We start from the raw sequence: 15,183 nt of genomic DNA on the forward strand, positions 1-15,183 counted from the left end.
ACTTTTCATACCTTCTTTTGTCTGAACATCCATGGCTCCTTTGGCCGCAACATCCACAGTATTGCTATTACCAAGGGTAATATTGGATCTGTAACTATCATCAAGCTTTGATAATATTTCTCTGTTACCAGACATATGGTTAGAGCATCCAGAATCCAAATACCAAACATCATTCACATTACTTTCACCTTTCCCATAACACAAAAATAAATTACCCGAGGAAGGATCCTCATCTTGTTGGGCATAATTTGCACTATTGTTACCTGATTTCAGTCTACACTCTCTCAAAATGTCCATACTTATTGCAATGATAGCATTGGATGTTCCTTTTATCAAATCTGCCTCTACCTCTTCCTCCCTGAGCACCTCCTCTTCCTCTAGATCCTCTTGAAAAATTCTGATTTTGGCCCCTTCCCGAGCCTTTGTTGTTGTTACTACTGCTGCTAGCACCATCGTTCTTTGAAATTTGCAATTGGGAAGCAAAAGCCTTCTCATTAACACTGATAGATGTGTCCCTTATTCTATCCTCACGTGATATAAGAGATCCAACCAATTCATCATACTCCATGGTAGCTAAATTTTTGCTTTCTTCTATGGCAATTACTACAATATTCCATCTTGGGGTTAGAGATCTCAATACCTTTTGTATTATTTGCTCTTGAGCAATAGATTCACCCAAAGTGGCCATTTTATGAGTCACATCTTTCACTCTCACATAGAAATCTCCCACACTCTCTGTCTCCATCTTCAACTTCTCATATTCTCTTTTCAAGGTTTGTAGCTTCACAACCTTGATCTGATCATTGCCATGGTAAGCATCTTTTAGAGTCTTCCAAGCCTCTTTTGATGTCTGTGCATCAGCAATTCGAGGAAACAAGCTCTTATCAAGAGCCATCTGAATGTGAAACAATGCCATTGCATTCTTCTTCTCAGCTTCTTTCTTCAATCTCCTGTCATTAGGTTGGAGAGCATTCCAATCTGCAGGCTCTTCATATCCGGATTCACCGATCTCCCAAAAATCTTTCCCAATCAAAAAAGTCTTCATCTTGATTGACTAATATTGGTAATCAACTCCATCAAACTCTGGGATTTGCAAATTGTTTGCCATGCTGCTGTCTTCCAAACACCTTCAGCTCTGATACCAAATGTAGGATTCAAACAACAGCAGCAACACAATAAAAAAAAATGATAATATTCAAAACAGGGGAGGCTCTATTTTACTGCAAAGAAAAAAAACTGATATATTATTCCACCAACAAATTTCTGTTCAGCCAATACATTTATTCAAATAAAAATTGTTAAAACTAATCCCTAACACATAGATCAAAATATAGATCAGGAGTTCTGACAGTAGTTTTAGCATTATTCCATGCCTATGATTAAGGATGGGAGAAGAAGTAACTAAGACTAAACTAAAATGCATCCAAAAATATCATCTAATGCATGCCATATGTATAGCATGCTTCTTGTTTAAACTACTCCTAAACTGAAGTATTCTAAAAATTATTTATAGAACGGTGGAAATGGAGCGGTGGAGTTGGAGTTTGAAGTGAAGATCTCAGCATCAATCTTCATTTCTACGTAGCCAAGGTACCATAAAACCTTCATTGTTAATACCAGTATCCCATCTAAGCGATCGCCATTCTTGCCAGCTCACCAGTAGATATATATAATTTTATTTGTAATTTTTAGGTCTAATTCTATTCGCTGAATTTGTCAATCGTCTTTTAACCCGCGACTGTCGGACGTGAAAACCCTATGAAATATTTGAAAACTCGATGATGGAACCAATTTTCTATGAAAGAAAATGGCAATGCATTTATATATAAAATCATGAACGGGTTCTAGGGATTCGAACTCTCTCCATTTGGGTGCCAGGTCTTTTGCATAATTTACAAAGAAAAACACAGATTTGAACTTCTGTCGCTTACACCATCAATTTTACTGATATTTTCTCCCTTGTAACTTCTATTTCAACTCACATTACTTTTAACAGCGATAGTTTTACATTTCATTGTTTTGGCTGTACATCTTGTGGATAAAAAATGCTCATCCATTTTGGTTGTACTTTAAACTGTGCTGATGGATGTTGTTTTCATTGTCTTGATGTAATCCCATTTGAAGGGTTCATGCGTTGTTTATCTTGAGTTTGAATTTGTTTTACCTTGAGTTTGAATTTGTGTCACATAAAAAAAATTAATTACAATAAATAACAATAATTAATCTAGGCTTCAACAGTTTATCGATAAAAATAAATAAAATGTACTATATATATTAAATATTATGATAAAAACCACTTTAAATCTAATTTAATTTCTAAAAAACTTTATATTATATTTTTGTTAATATATCTAGCTGATAAGATGCGTCAGATATATTGAACCATCTAATTTATCTAAAATAATTTTTCTTGGCATCTTGATCTTGAATAAAATGAGTACAATAATGTAGAGCATTAGAGAAGCATTCCTAATCTACATATTTGAATATTTATTTTACTAATATAACAATGATAGGATAGATGCAAGCTTTGTCTTACTAGCATAACAATCACAAGATAGAGACAAGCTTCTTATCACAAGATAGAGACAAGCTTCTTTCAATTAAAACTCAAATTCCACTCATTCTCCAAACATTCTCCTCTAGCAAAACTCAATCAAAACTACATTATGCATACTAAATAAATTTATTTTATCAATGAATGTATTTGAGATCATGTAGATCAATGAAGCGAAATCATAAAATAGTTATCACTCTTCTCAATTCACATATGAAATCTTTTAAAAATTTTAAAAAGAAAAATTCCATAAAAACTTGATCGATCTCCATATCCCATTGTGGTTTCTACCAACATAAACCAATGCCATTCAATTTGTGCATGTTGTATGAATCAGGCCACAAGCCTATCGTAAAAAACCAAGAACAGGGGTTAACCGAGCTACTCCGCAAAGAAATGACAAGACACTTGGTCAAAATAGAAACTACTCAGCCAAAAGACACAAAGACAATGCCAAGAAAATGTTAACACTAGGTAATGTGATATGGTAACCCACCACGAAAATTATGAAATTTTCCAAATCAAGAATAAAAACACAACTTTCTACTCGGTCTTGCCAAATATCCAAATGTATAGTGGAATAAAGAAAATGGAGATAAAACAAACAAAATAGCTGGAGATACACAAGTTTGTTTCCTTGCTTTCTATTAAATTAAAATGAACTATTAAAAATATGGAATTAAATAAAAGACTAAAAACCTAGAAAACTGAAATAGCTACTATTATTGTTCATAAAATAAACTTTGCAGAAAAATGTGTTTGCATACAATAAACCTAGAGAAATCATTTCTCAGATAGGACCAACTAAACTCTACCACCGTAAACTCTGACAAATTCTTTCTGTTGTTGTTGCTGCATAGGTAAACCTGAAAACATTTTCTTCTACTCTATCAAATGAATAAACATTCTTCCCTATTTCTTCTTATTGCATTTACACAAAAATTTTCCACTCATTTTTAAATTTCAAACTTACCTACCACAATAAATGCAATGACAGTTAGGGCTGCACCATCAGGAAAATTTGGGGATCTCAAACTTCTGACAGGTATATGAATGCAAGGTTTAAGGGAAAACCAAATTAATTTAAAACTTTGAAACTCCCATATTGTCCTTACCCAAAAATCAAGATCATTGTTGATGCAAATCAACTACACAACGACTTCTCTTAGGCACACAAAACTTCTTGTACCTAATGACTTGGTGAATATATCTTCTCGCTATTCCTCAAACTTACAATAATCCATTTTTATTTCACTATTTTCAACCAGCTCTCTAATAATATGAGAGTTGATTTCTATATGTGTTCTTCTTCCATGAAAAAATGGATTCATTGTCAAGGTTATTGAAGAAATATTGTCACAATAAATTGTAGTTTCATCATCTTGTTCTTCTTTCGAATCTTTCAAGATTCTTCTTAGCCAAATAGCTTGACATGTTGTTTCATTTGTTGTTGTGTTTAGCCCATGCTCTAGATTGAGAAACTATTGGTTACTATTTAGATGCCCATGAAATTACGCCTGAGCCCGTATGAATTACATAAGTGGAAATTCTCTTCCTACCATTCAAACTTCTAGCCCAATTACTATTTGTATAACCAACTAGCCCAAATTCATTTTTAGCTATATAGAAAATACTAAATCCTTTGGTATCATTCACATACCTTAGGATCCTATTTCCTTCTTTCCAATGGGAGTCTTTTGGAGTTTCCATAAATCTAAAAATCAGACTTACTGCGTGCATTATATCAAGCTGAGTTGTTGTCAAATACATAAGACTGCCAAGAAAACTTTTATATAATGTTTGATTCACATTATTACTATAATATTCCTTGCTCAACTTCACACCTATGGTTGTTGGTGTTGGGGCTTCCTTACTTTTTTGTATTTTAAATCTCTCCAAGATATGATTTGCATATTTTTCTTGATAAATAAAAATGTCATCATGTGTTTGTTTTAGATATATGCCTACAAAATACTTCAAGAGACCTAAATTTGTCATTTCAAACTCACTTTTCATGGCCTCTTTGAAATCAACAATGAGGAAATTATCATTACCTACAATAATTAAAATTTTACAATCATCTACCTTGATATAGAGAGTGGGATAACTATCATTTTTTTCTAAAACCATTTCTCATCAAATGTGTGTCAATCATGTTGTACCATGCCTATGGAGCTTGTTTCAGCCCATAAAGAGCTCTTTTTAGCCTATAAACTTTGTGTTCCTCACCTAGAACTTCATAACCAAGTGGCTTCTCCATATACACCTCTTCTTTTAATAATCCATTCAAGAAGGTAAACTTCACATCCATTTGAAATATCGTCCATTTGTGTTCAACTACAATACACATAGTTTCCATTCTTGCAATAGGGCCACATGTCTCATCATAGTCCCTACCATACAATTATTTGTACACATTGAACACCAATTGTACCTTACACCTATCTATTTTTCCTAAGCATTACACTTAGTCTTATAGACCTATTTAACTCCAATAACTTGTTTCTTGGGAGGTAAACCAATTAGCTCCCATGTCTCATTTATCTTTATTGCATCTATTTCCTCATCCATGCCCTTACACCATTTATCTTCTTTCATAACTTCTTCAAAATAAATTAGATAACTATGAGAATATAATCCAAAGTTTAAACTCTCATCATATTCTTCATCATACCTTTCATCTTGGTATATCTACCTTAAATTGTTGGTCTTTCTTAGCAATAGGGAGGTGAGAGTTGGATCTGGACTTTTACTATAGCTATTGCTATTTTGTACATGATTTATACCAATTTGGAGCTATCTGGAGCTAGCAATAACTAATTCTCTTACTATATATCGCTTGCCTTTCTACCTATTTATGTCAAAAGCAATTTGCAACTATCCAAAGCTATCTATATCTACTGCTCCTTCATGTTGTTGATCACCAACCTTATATTCTTCATCAATAATAGGAACTTTACTTGAAGTACTTATAGATTTGTCCACCAAGATGACTCATTTCAATAAACTCCACATCTCTTGAACTTATGATCTTCTTGGTCATTGAATTATATAATTTTTATGCCTGTGATTCTAAACTATAACCAGCGAAGATGCAATTGACACCCTTGTCATCCAAATTTTGTCTTTCTTCTTTGACACGTGTGCATATGCTACACACCCAAACACCCTCAAGTGTTCAACAACCCATTTATGTATTGAACATGCCTCAAGAGAATCATGTCACAAAATATCTTTATTGGACACCTATTTATCAACTATATAGATGTTGTTATGTAACCTTTGTTGGAGTTAATATTCCAACGGTAGTCAATAATAATTGTTGCACATGTGGCAAGCCTTGTTGAGTTGCTGACAACACATGTTTAGTTTTGGATTGAATAAAAGAGTTTTAGTTTGAATCAAGTTTTTATTGTAGATGTGTTGAATTAGGTGTCTGTAAGTTTCAATTAGTGTCAAGTTTATGTGTGTTGTCAATCTAATTATCAATCATTTAGGAATGTTGTGAGTCAAACTATTGTATAAATTGCCATCTATTATTCAATAAAATAACAAGTTGAAAGCTCTTTCTTCTCTTCTTTTTAACTATTTTTCTATTTTTCCAACATGGTATCAGAGCTATCTTCCTATTAAGTTCTATTTGCTAGAGAAGAAGTTGTTAAGAGGACGAGGCCAAGAGAAGAACCATTAGATGATTATGTTTCATTGAAAATTTTGTTTGATTTTGAAGAGATCAATAGATTCTAGATGGATGCTTAAATAGTTTGAGGTGATATAGGATCAGAGAAGCTATACCTTTACAAAGGTTATGAGACATTCTATATGGAGATGGTGTGTCTAATAGTTCGGGAAGATCTAAAATTCTGGAAGTTTGGCATTTTTTATGAAATATTTCATGTGGAGATGGTGTGTCCAATGGTGTTTCGAAGCTGGATGATAGCTACATAACTATGAGAAAGTCTTACTCCTCTATGACATATTTTCAAAGTATAATTTTTAGATAATCTTTCCTTTAGTTGTCACATTAAGTGGGGGTGTTGGAGTTAATGTTCCAATAGTAGTCTGTAATAATTGTTGCACATGTCGAAAGTCTTGTTGAGTTGCTTGCAACACAAGTTTAGTTTAGGATTGAGTCAAAGAGTTTTAGTTTGAATCAAGTTCTTATTGTAGATGTGTTGAGTTAGGTGTCCATAAGTTTTAGTTAGTGTCAATTTTATGTATGTTGTCAATCATGAACCTCTCCCTAATATTTGATTGGGAGTTCCTTTGGTTCATCATGCTCCTTTCCATCTCAACAATGGTTGTATTCTTCTTCTTAGCTACTTTATTAGTATAGCTAGATGTAAGCTCCTTCTTGATGTCATTTTTTCTACAAAAAATTACAAAATAATTGGAGGTATACTCCTCCTCTCTATCTTATTATAGGACCTTGACATAATGTCCACATTCTTTTACAACCTAGGCTTTAAACTCTAAAAACTTATCAAATGCATTTGATTTACTTTTCAAAAAATGCACCCATGTCATACGGCTAAAAGCATCTATAAATGTCATAAAATAAGTACTACCCCCATAGAAGTGGTTGTATAGGGACAATTAAATCAGTATGCACCAACTCTAATGGTGCCCTTACCCTTCTAAAATTATCAGATTTAAAAGCAAGCCTACTTCACTTACCCAAAATACAAGGCTCACGCTTTGTACATGATTCTACAATATTTTGAAGACTATCAATATTCTTTTTTTGGACAATAGATTCAAACCAACATAACCAAGATGTCCATACCTAAGATTCCAAAGCTTGGAGTGATATTCAATCACACTCTTTGTAGTTGATTGTTGTTTAACTATTGTACATGCATTCCTGGGAGGTGCAAAAATTATTTGAGAAGAGAAACATGTATCTATTCTCAAAGGGGACATGCAATTCTTTGTCATTTGAACTAGTGCAAATATTTTTTTCTCTCATCCCTCTCATGAACGACACATTTGTCATTTTTCATAAGCACTTTGTAACCATTTTGAATGAGTTGTCGAACACTCGTCAAATTGTGCTTCATACTTGGGGAAAAATAACCATTTTGAAATCTCTTCTTCCCACCTTGTTTGTTGTAGATCATAATGGATCCCTTGCCCATGTAATAGGAATTATTTCATTATTCCGCATTCTAATTTTTGACCAAAAATTTTAATCAATAAAATAATTTTTTAATTACCACTCATGTGGTTGGTGCAATTGCTATTCAAATACCAAACTTGAACACTACCTTCTTCACCAACGTTGCACATGATGAAGGTTGCAGGATTATTTGATTCACCCGCATTCACATCAACTATATTTGCACTTTTCCTTAACTGATCACTTTTCTTTTTCTAGTACTCACTTGCATAATGCCCAAATTTGTGGCAATATAACACTCCACTTTGCTCTTATTAGAGCTACAATTTTTCTTGCCTCTTCTAGAGCTATTTTGAGAGTTGCTTACTCCTTCTTGGCTATTTGCCCATCTCGAGATTTCTCCTCCAGTATTTCTTTGTTTGAAGTTATCACAACCTGTACCTCTAGAGCCTATTCTAAAGCTATTTTTTCCTCTCCCACTGCCTCTTGAGTTTTCTTGAGCTTTAAAATCTTTCTCTTGGAAAGATGTTGTTGATCAATTAATCCGATGCTCATGGGTTTGGAGAATACTCATCAACTCATCCATAGTCAATATAGTGAGGTCATTTGCCTCTTTAATGACCATCACAAGATTATCATACTTTTGGGATAGAATTATTAAAAACTTCTCCACTATTCTTTGCTCCTCATATTCCTTTCCATTTGACTTCAATTGGTTTATCCAACCAGAGACTCTTGTGTTAAAATTTGAAATAAACTCATTTTCCTTCATTTGAAGGATCTCAAACTCTCTTCTAATCATATGTAGCTTCACCACACTAACTTTATCCGTCCCTTTAAAATTTGTTTTAAGAATATCCTATGCTTCTTTTGAATAGTTAGCTACTACTATCTTGGGAAAAATCATCTTTTTCATGGCTGCCTCAATCAAGCTTAATACTTTTGCATCTTTCCTCCTTGACTCCTTTAGCTGATTCGTTTGATTATTTTTTAGTGTAGCATACTATGTTGGATTTGTCACATCGTTCAACCCATTTACCACAAACTCCTATAAATCATTTGCAATCATAATGATTTTCATCTTCTTTGCCCAAGTATCATAGTTTTTTCCATTAAAGAATAGTGGCTACTTCCAGCTCTTTCTTTCTTCTCCATTCATGTCTCTTACACAAAAACAACTTAAATACCTAGAAAAACAAATCCCTGAACTCACAACAATTTAGGGCCAAAAAGATTTGATACCATGTCACAAAAAAATAAAAAACAAAGGGTTAACTGACTCAACACAACCAAGCTACTTTACAAAATAATGACCGAATCACTCAGTCAAAATAAAAACTACTCAGCCAAAATAAGCAAAGATAATGCCCAGAAAATGTTAACCCTCAACAATTTGGCATGTTAACCTACCATGATGATTACATAAGTTTCCAAATCAAGAACAAAAATAGAGATTGCTGCTCTATTTTGCCAAACATCCAAAGGTACAACAAAAATAAGGAAAATGGAGACAACACAAATACGAGCTGGAGGTATGCAAATTTGCTTGTTTGCTTTCTATTAAACTGAAATGAAGTATTGAAAATACGGAATGAAATAAAAAACAATAAATCCAGAAAATTAAAATAGCTACAATTGTTGTTCATAAAATAAACTTGTAGCAATATATAGCTATATACGATAAATCTGGAGCAATCGCTGCTCAATCAAGAGAAACTAAATTCCGGTGTTGCAAACTCAGGTAAATTCTTCCTCTTCTTGCTACTGCACCACAATAAATGTAATGATAGTTGGGGTTGCAACGTTAGGGAAATCTAGAGATCTCAAACTTCTAACAAGTAGGTGAACAGCAGACTTAAGGGACAACCAAATTAATTTAAAATTCAAACAAAGTCTGATTGTTTGCAATTTAAATAAAATGGAATCAATTATATCAAAAACCCCATAACATTAGACAATAGAAAATGCGTTTCACCAACGATTTTGAAATTGGGTCTTTGGATGACCAGAAAAGATGATGTTCTGCACTAGAAGCAACGTTGTCAAATAAAAAACTCAAGGCGTGTACTGTGTAACAAATGTTATATCGATATTCTATTACAAATGATAATAAGGACCTCCAAACCAAAAAAATTAACTAAACCAAATTCTAAATCCAAGAAATTATGATTCTTCGATCTGTTTGACAAAAAGAGTCGTAAAGAAATCAGAACCATCTTGAATCCGTAGGCTAATGTATTCTCTTTACAGTCCATTCACAAAGCAAACCTGTCTGTATGAGCCTATGTAATTTGAATCATACAAATTGATTCTTGGAACACCATAAAATGTCCAATACTAAAAACTGATAACAATTTCCTAAGGCTACAACTGATAGCATCCATTTACTTCGGATTGTGACAGGGTAGTACCACAATTGGAGACCACGAAAGGCCCAATAAACTGATATTATGCAAATAGAGAAATCATTAAATTCATCTTGCCTCTACCCCATAACCGATTAGACAACCAAAGTATTAAATAATGCCTTCGATGAAAAGACATTTCAAATAACACAACACCCCTAAAAAATCAAGACACTTGAAATACCAAGTCCAAATATATTTCTAAATGCACTATGAAGTACCAATTAAATTCAGATTTTGCAAATATGATTACAGTTAGCCTTACTATTTGCAGGCGAATTCGTGAAAGATTGGAGGAACATTCATTTTAAATAAATATTTATTGAAAAAGTTCAAATATTTACATTGAAAAATGACTCTATTGTAGAAAATCTCTTGAGGTGAAAAGCCTTGCACTTCAATCACATAAAATTAATATTAATTTATCCAATCTCACAAACTCATAATTACTCTAATAAAAAATAAAATTTAAAACTATTATTAAACATCTAACTCAAATTCCTTTAAAACAACTCCACCCTCCCAACTATTAAAAAAAAAAAAAAACTCAACACGTACTCGCCAATCTACAGCTACTACATGAACTCTATCCCTGTAAGAAAGACGAATAGCGGGCTTCAGGCGATTGAATTTGACAATAAAACTGCAGGTATAAACTTTGCCTGACTGGTCAAGTCTGTGAAGCTCGATCTTCCATAGTGTCTCTATTTTATGTTTTTTCAAACTCACATCGCTCTTGCAACTATTAGTGACACTACTAAGAAAACAATCAAACCAGTAGTAACTATTAATTACTAGTAGGGTAATTGGATTTGGATATCTCCCGTTAAGCAAATGGAAGAATAGATGTATTCAAGGCTGGAGTCTTTCCGTTTGTGAAAAAAAATCACATCTTTTATTAAGTATTCTTACTTTATTAGCAACAAAGTTCATGTGTCCTCACAGGAACCAACTCTAAGGAAGCCCTGTTTAGTGTCCCCTGGTCAATCCTAATGCTTAAGAAGATAGGACTACTGTTGGATGTCATTGGGTGTACAAAAATAAATACAACAGTGATGGTTCCTTAGAATGACATAAGGCCAGACTTGTTGCTAGAGGATTCACACAAACATATGGCGTAGATTACCAGGAAACTTTTGCGCCTATTGCAAAGATGAACACATTCCGGGTCCTCATTTCCCTTGCCGTCAATCAAGACTGGAAATTGTTTCAAATGGATGTCAAAAATGCATTCTTGCATAGTGATCTTAAAGAAGAAGTTTACATGAGCATCCCACCTGGGCATCTGCAAGAGGCCACGTTCGGTTTAGTATGTAAGTTAAAAAAGGCAATTTACGGGCTTAAACAATCTCCACGGGTCTGGTATGCTAAGCTTAGTTCTGTCCTTATGCTGAATGGACTGAAACGAAGTAATGCAGATCCTTCTCTGTTTGTTAAAAGAAGTAACTCCGGTATTGTTGTTGTGCTGATTTATGTTGATGATATGGTCATTATTGGCGATGATCAAAATGCAATTTCTAAGCTAAAAATTCTGCTACACAATAAATTTTCCATTAAAGATTTGGGAACTTTGAAGTACTTTCTAGGATTAGAAGTTGCCTACTCAAAAAATGGCATCTTTCTTAATCAACGAAAGTATGTGCTGGATTTGTTACAAGAAACTGGTAAATTTGGAATCAAACCATCAGATACGCCAATGGATAGCGGAGGAAAATTGGATGATACTGGTGCATTGTTGTCTGATATTGGTCAGTTTCAAAGGTTGGTCGATAGGTTAATCTATTTAACCATTACTTGACCTGACCTTTCTTATGCAGTTAGTTTGGTCAGTCGTTTCATGCATGCTCCCAAGGCTCAACATATGCATGCCGTTACCAGAATTTTACAGTATCTGAAAGGGTCCCTAGGCAGAGGTATATGGATGCGTAAGATTGGCCATAATTCTATTACTGCCTATACTGATGTTGATTGGGCAGGATCTCCCATTGATCGAAGGTCTACAACTGGCTATTGTACTTTTGTTGGAGGTAACTTGGTCACATGGAAAAGTAAAAAACAGAGTGTTGTTGCTCGTTCAAGTTCTGAAGCAGAATATAGAGCAATGGCATCAACTACCAGTGAAATTATATGGCTTTGCGCTCTGTTGCAGGACCTTGGTTATGGTTCATCTCTACCCACTCCATTATTCTGTGATAATCAGGCTGCTATGCATATTGCTTCCAATCTAGTGTTTCATGAGCGCACTAAACATATTGAAGTCGACTGTCATTTTGTTAGAGAGAATGTGCAAGCCAATGTCATCCGCACAACCTTTGTTCCTACAACTCAGCAATTGGCGGATATATTTACAAAAGGTCTTCATGCTCTTAAGTTTCAACAAATATTGTCCAAGTTGGGCTCTATTGACATTTTCGCACCAACTTGAGGGGGAGTGTTGGAGAAGAGAGATTTACGGGATTTGTTTCTATCTATAGATTGCTATTTATGGAGAACGCATAATTTGTGGGATTCATCTTAATTTATGCCTTCTTCTAATTAAGGCTGATGTATCTCTATATGTAGAGCTGTTGTAATCTCTTGATACACACAAAAATGAATATAATATCCTCTCTCCCTTCTCCAGTGAACATAGGGTACAGCCGAACCACATACATCTGTGTGTTATTTGATTAGTTTTTAACTACAGATAAGATAGGACTACAAAATATGACCAATATAACTAGACTTTAACTACATAAATGATACCTTTCAGAAAAATATAAATACTTCTTTCCATAGAAAAATATAAGACCGCGGCATTCATAAAATGCTTTCAAAGTTATAAATATCGACCGAATCTAATTAACATTCAGTTAACTTACTGTTTTTATAGAGCATTATCATGATTAAAAGGCTATGCCTAAACATGGCCTCCAGAACCGCTATTTTTAGTATAATTAATATTTGAAGCTAAGTAATGGAAGAGTTTGGTACCGTACAAGAGCTAGCATCTTCTCCTCCCAAATTTAGAGACGAACATGTCGCCCACGCGGTTTCTGAAGTCGTTTTTCACCTAGTACACGAGTAGCAAAGATTGTTAAACCGTCCGAAAATGAATCATATCCTGTAAATGTATCTAAATGAAGTCATACCGTTCACAACTCTACACAGGGCTAGAATTATATGAGCTGTTGGATCGGAATTTCAGAGCATGATAGTCAAGATAAAATGAAATGCAAATTTCCATACTAGAAACTGTAGTATGTTGTCACTAAATACTGGGTATCCCTGTGGAGATAGATTCCTGTAGGGGTCAGTACGAAAGGGATATCGGGAGCATAATCTATTTAACTACGAACACGAGGAATCTGCTTCAATTACACGTGAATACCCTCCACGTATTTGGACATTATTATAAAGGATCGATTTGATGTTTCCATCGATGACGGTAACATTACAACAAACTTCAAATGAATTATTGCAGAAAACAAATGCAGAAAACTATTGGCAAAATTGGAGGGACTGACAGGTAGGGTGGGCAAATAGTTCAGGGACAAAACAACTGTAGTTATAAAAGCTTTCAAAAATAACAAATTCCAATGAGCTTAGTCGAGACCAAAGTGCCTAGATGTAACATGTTTTGAGTGTGAATCAACATAAACTATATATATCCAACATAGCAGGCAAAGTTCAAGACAAACAATGGAACAGAAGTGTAAATCCATACTTGCGTATGTGTCTGGTGTTTTCCTTTGGAACTAACTTTAAAATATACAAGAAAAGAGCAACTTTAACTCTTATGAGAATGGACAATAATAGTAGACATGGAAGGGCAAACTCAACTAGTTGAAGTGTTCATCCTAAAATACAGACAGAAATTTATGAGCTAAGTAATAGACACATGCATCAAGACTCTATGCATCTACATGGAGAGGTTCAAAGGGGTCAATGCCTTGCGAGAAACTTTATAGAGTCGCCATTTATAGATATATCTGGTGGTAAACATTTGGCAACAGGAAATGGGTTGGAGTTTTCAGAGCTTCTTAAATCTTCATCTCAAGGATTGTTGTGTGGGATAGGACGTGGCATGGTTTCAACAAAGCGGTTGATAGATAATCTTGGCGAAGAAGTTGTTTTATCCACTCGGAAGAGAATTTCTTTGGTTTGTGAGTTAGTGAAGGATCATGACATTACAAATGGAGATAAAGGCATAAATTCTGGTGTCCTTCAGCTTAGTGGGAAGCGATGCACAAGTCTGAAAATATTTTTGATTTTATTGACAGTACAATGAAAAATCTACTCATGTTTGGGGAACATGTGGGAATAGTGTAGATCTTAGAATAGATAAAAAAGCATTCAGATAAACAATGGAGCTTCGAACCCGTGCCCTTGCCCTTACAGAAAAACAAAAAATAAATGCACTTACTGATTTCTCACCATCCCACCCTCACAAAAGCAGAGGAGAAAAGCAGACGACCGAATTTTAACAGAAGCACAGAGCAGCCAAATCGTTGCAAATCACGAGAGCAAACGGGTTCTAAATCCAGTGCCAATATTTAACTCTGCCTTTGAACGCTGCATCCAGCAAAGGCAGGTGGAGAATTTAATGTTGCATTGAATAGTCATTATGAACACACTAAATATTCAAGTGTGTAAAACCTGTCCTGAAAAGCGTGACAGTTGTTTTGCTCTAGATATGTGTCCGCTTTTTCTTTTTTAATTTTTAATTTACAAAATTATTTAAACCACTAGAAAAATGCAGCCAACCAATAAGAAAAATAAAAAAATGATATAAATTTCAAAATTGGACATATCAACTACTGTGGACTATAGGATATGCTATTCTTCTCTGAAATTTGAATCGACGATTAATGTTTATAATTCATACGAAAACAATAGTCTCTGCCTTTATAAAGGCAGGGACTAATAATGTCCAAATATGTGGAGGATATTCACGTGTAATTGAAGCAGATTCCTCGTGTTCGTAGTTAAATAGATTATGCTCCCCAGATTGAATCATAACCCTACCAATACACCAAATTAAACTCTAACGATAACACAAACCAAAATAAAATGAGAACCTGTAGTGGATGGAAAGAAAATCCCATCCTTGCTCCTAAAAT

General features: G+C 34.2%; 1 long non-coding RNA gene across 1 annotated transcript; it reads right to left on the reverse strand.

The window, feature by feature from the left end:
- Positions 1–2,797: 2,797 nt before the first annotated feature.
- Positions 2,798–14,640, reverse strand: LOC149529519 (uncharacterized). Its single transcript, XR_016359195.1, has 3 exons — positions 14,487–14,640; positions 13,060–13,133; positions 2,798–2,903 (listed from the first exon to the last, which is right to left on the reverse strand). It is a non-coding gene; the product is annotated as an uncharacterized LOC149529519 (long non-coding RNA).
- Between the last annotated feature and the right edge of the window lie 543 nt (positions 14,641–15,183).

The sequence above is a fragment of the Cupressus sempervirens genome, chromosome 11 (genome assembly GCF_028749045.1).
Source record: "Cupressus sempervirens isolate cs-2001-9-10 chromosome 11, ASM2874904v1, whole genome shotgun sequence".
Taxonomy (NCBI): domain Eukaryota; kingdom Viridiplantae; phylum Streptophyta; class Pinopsida; order Cupressales; family Cupressaceae; genus Cupressus; species Cupressus sempervirens.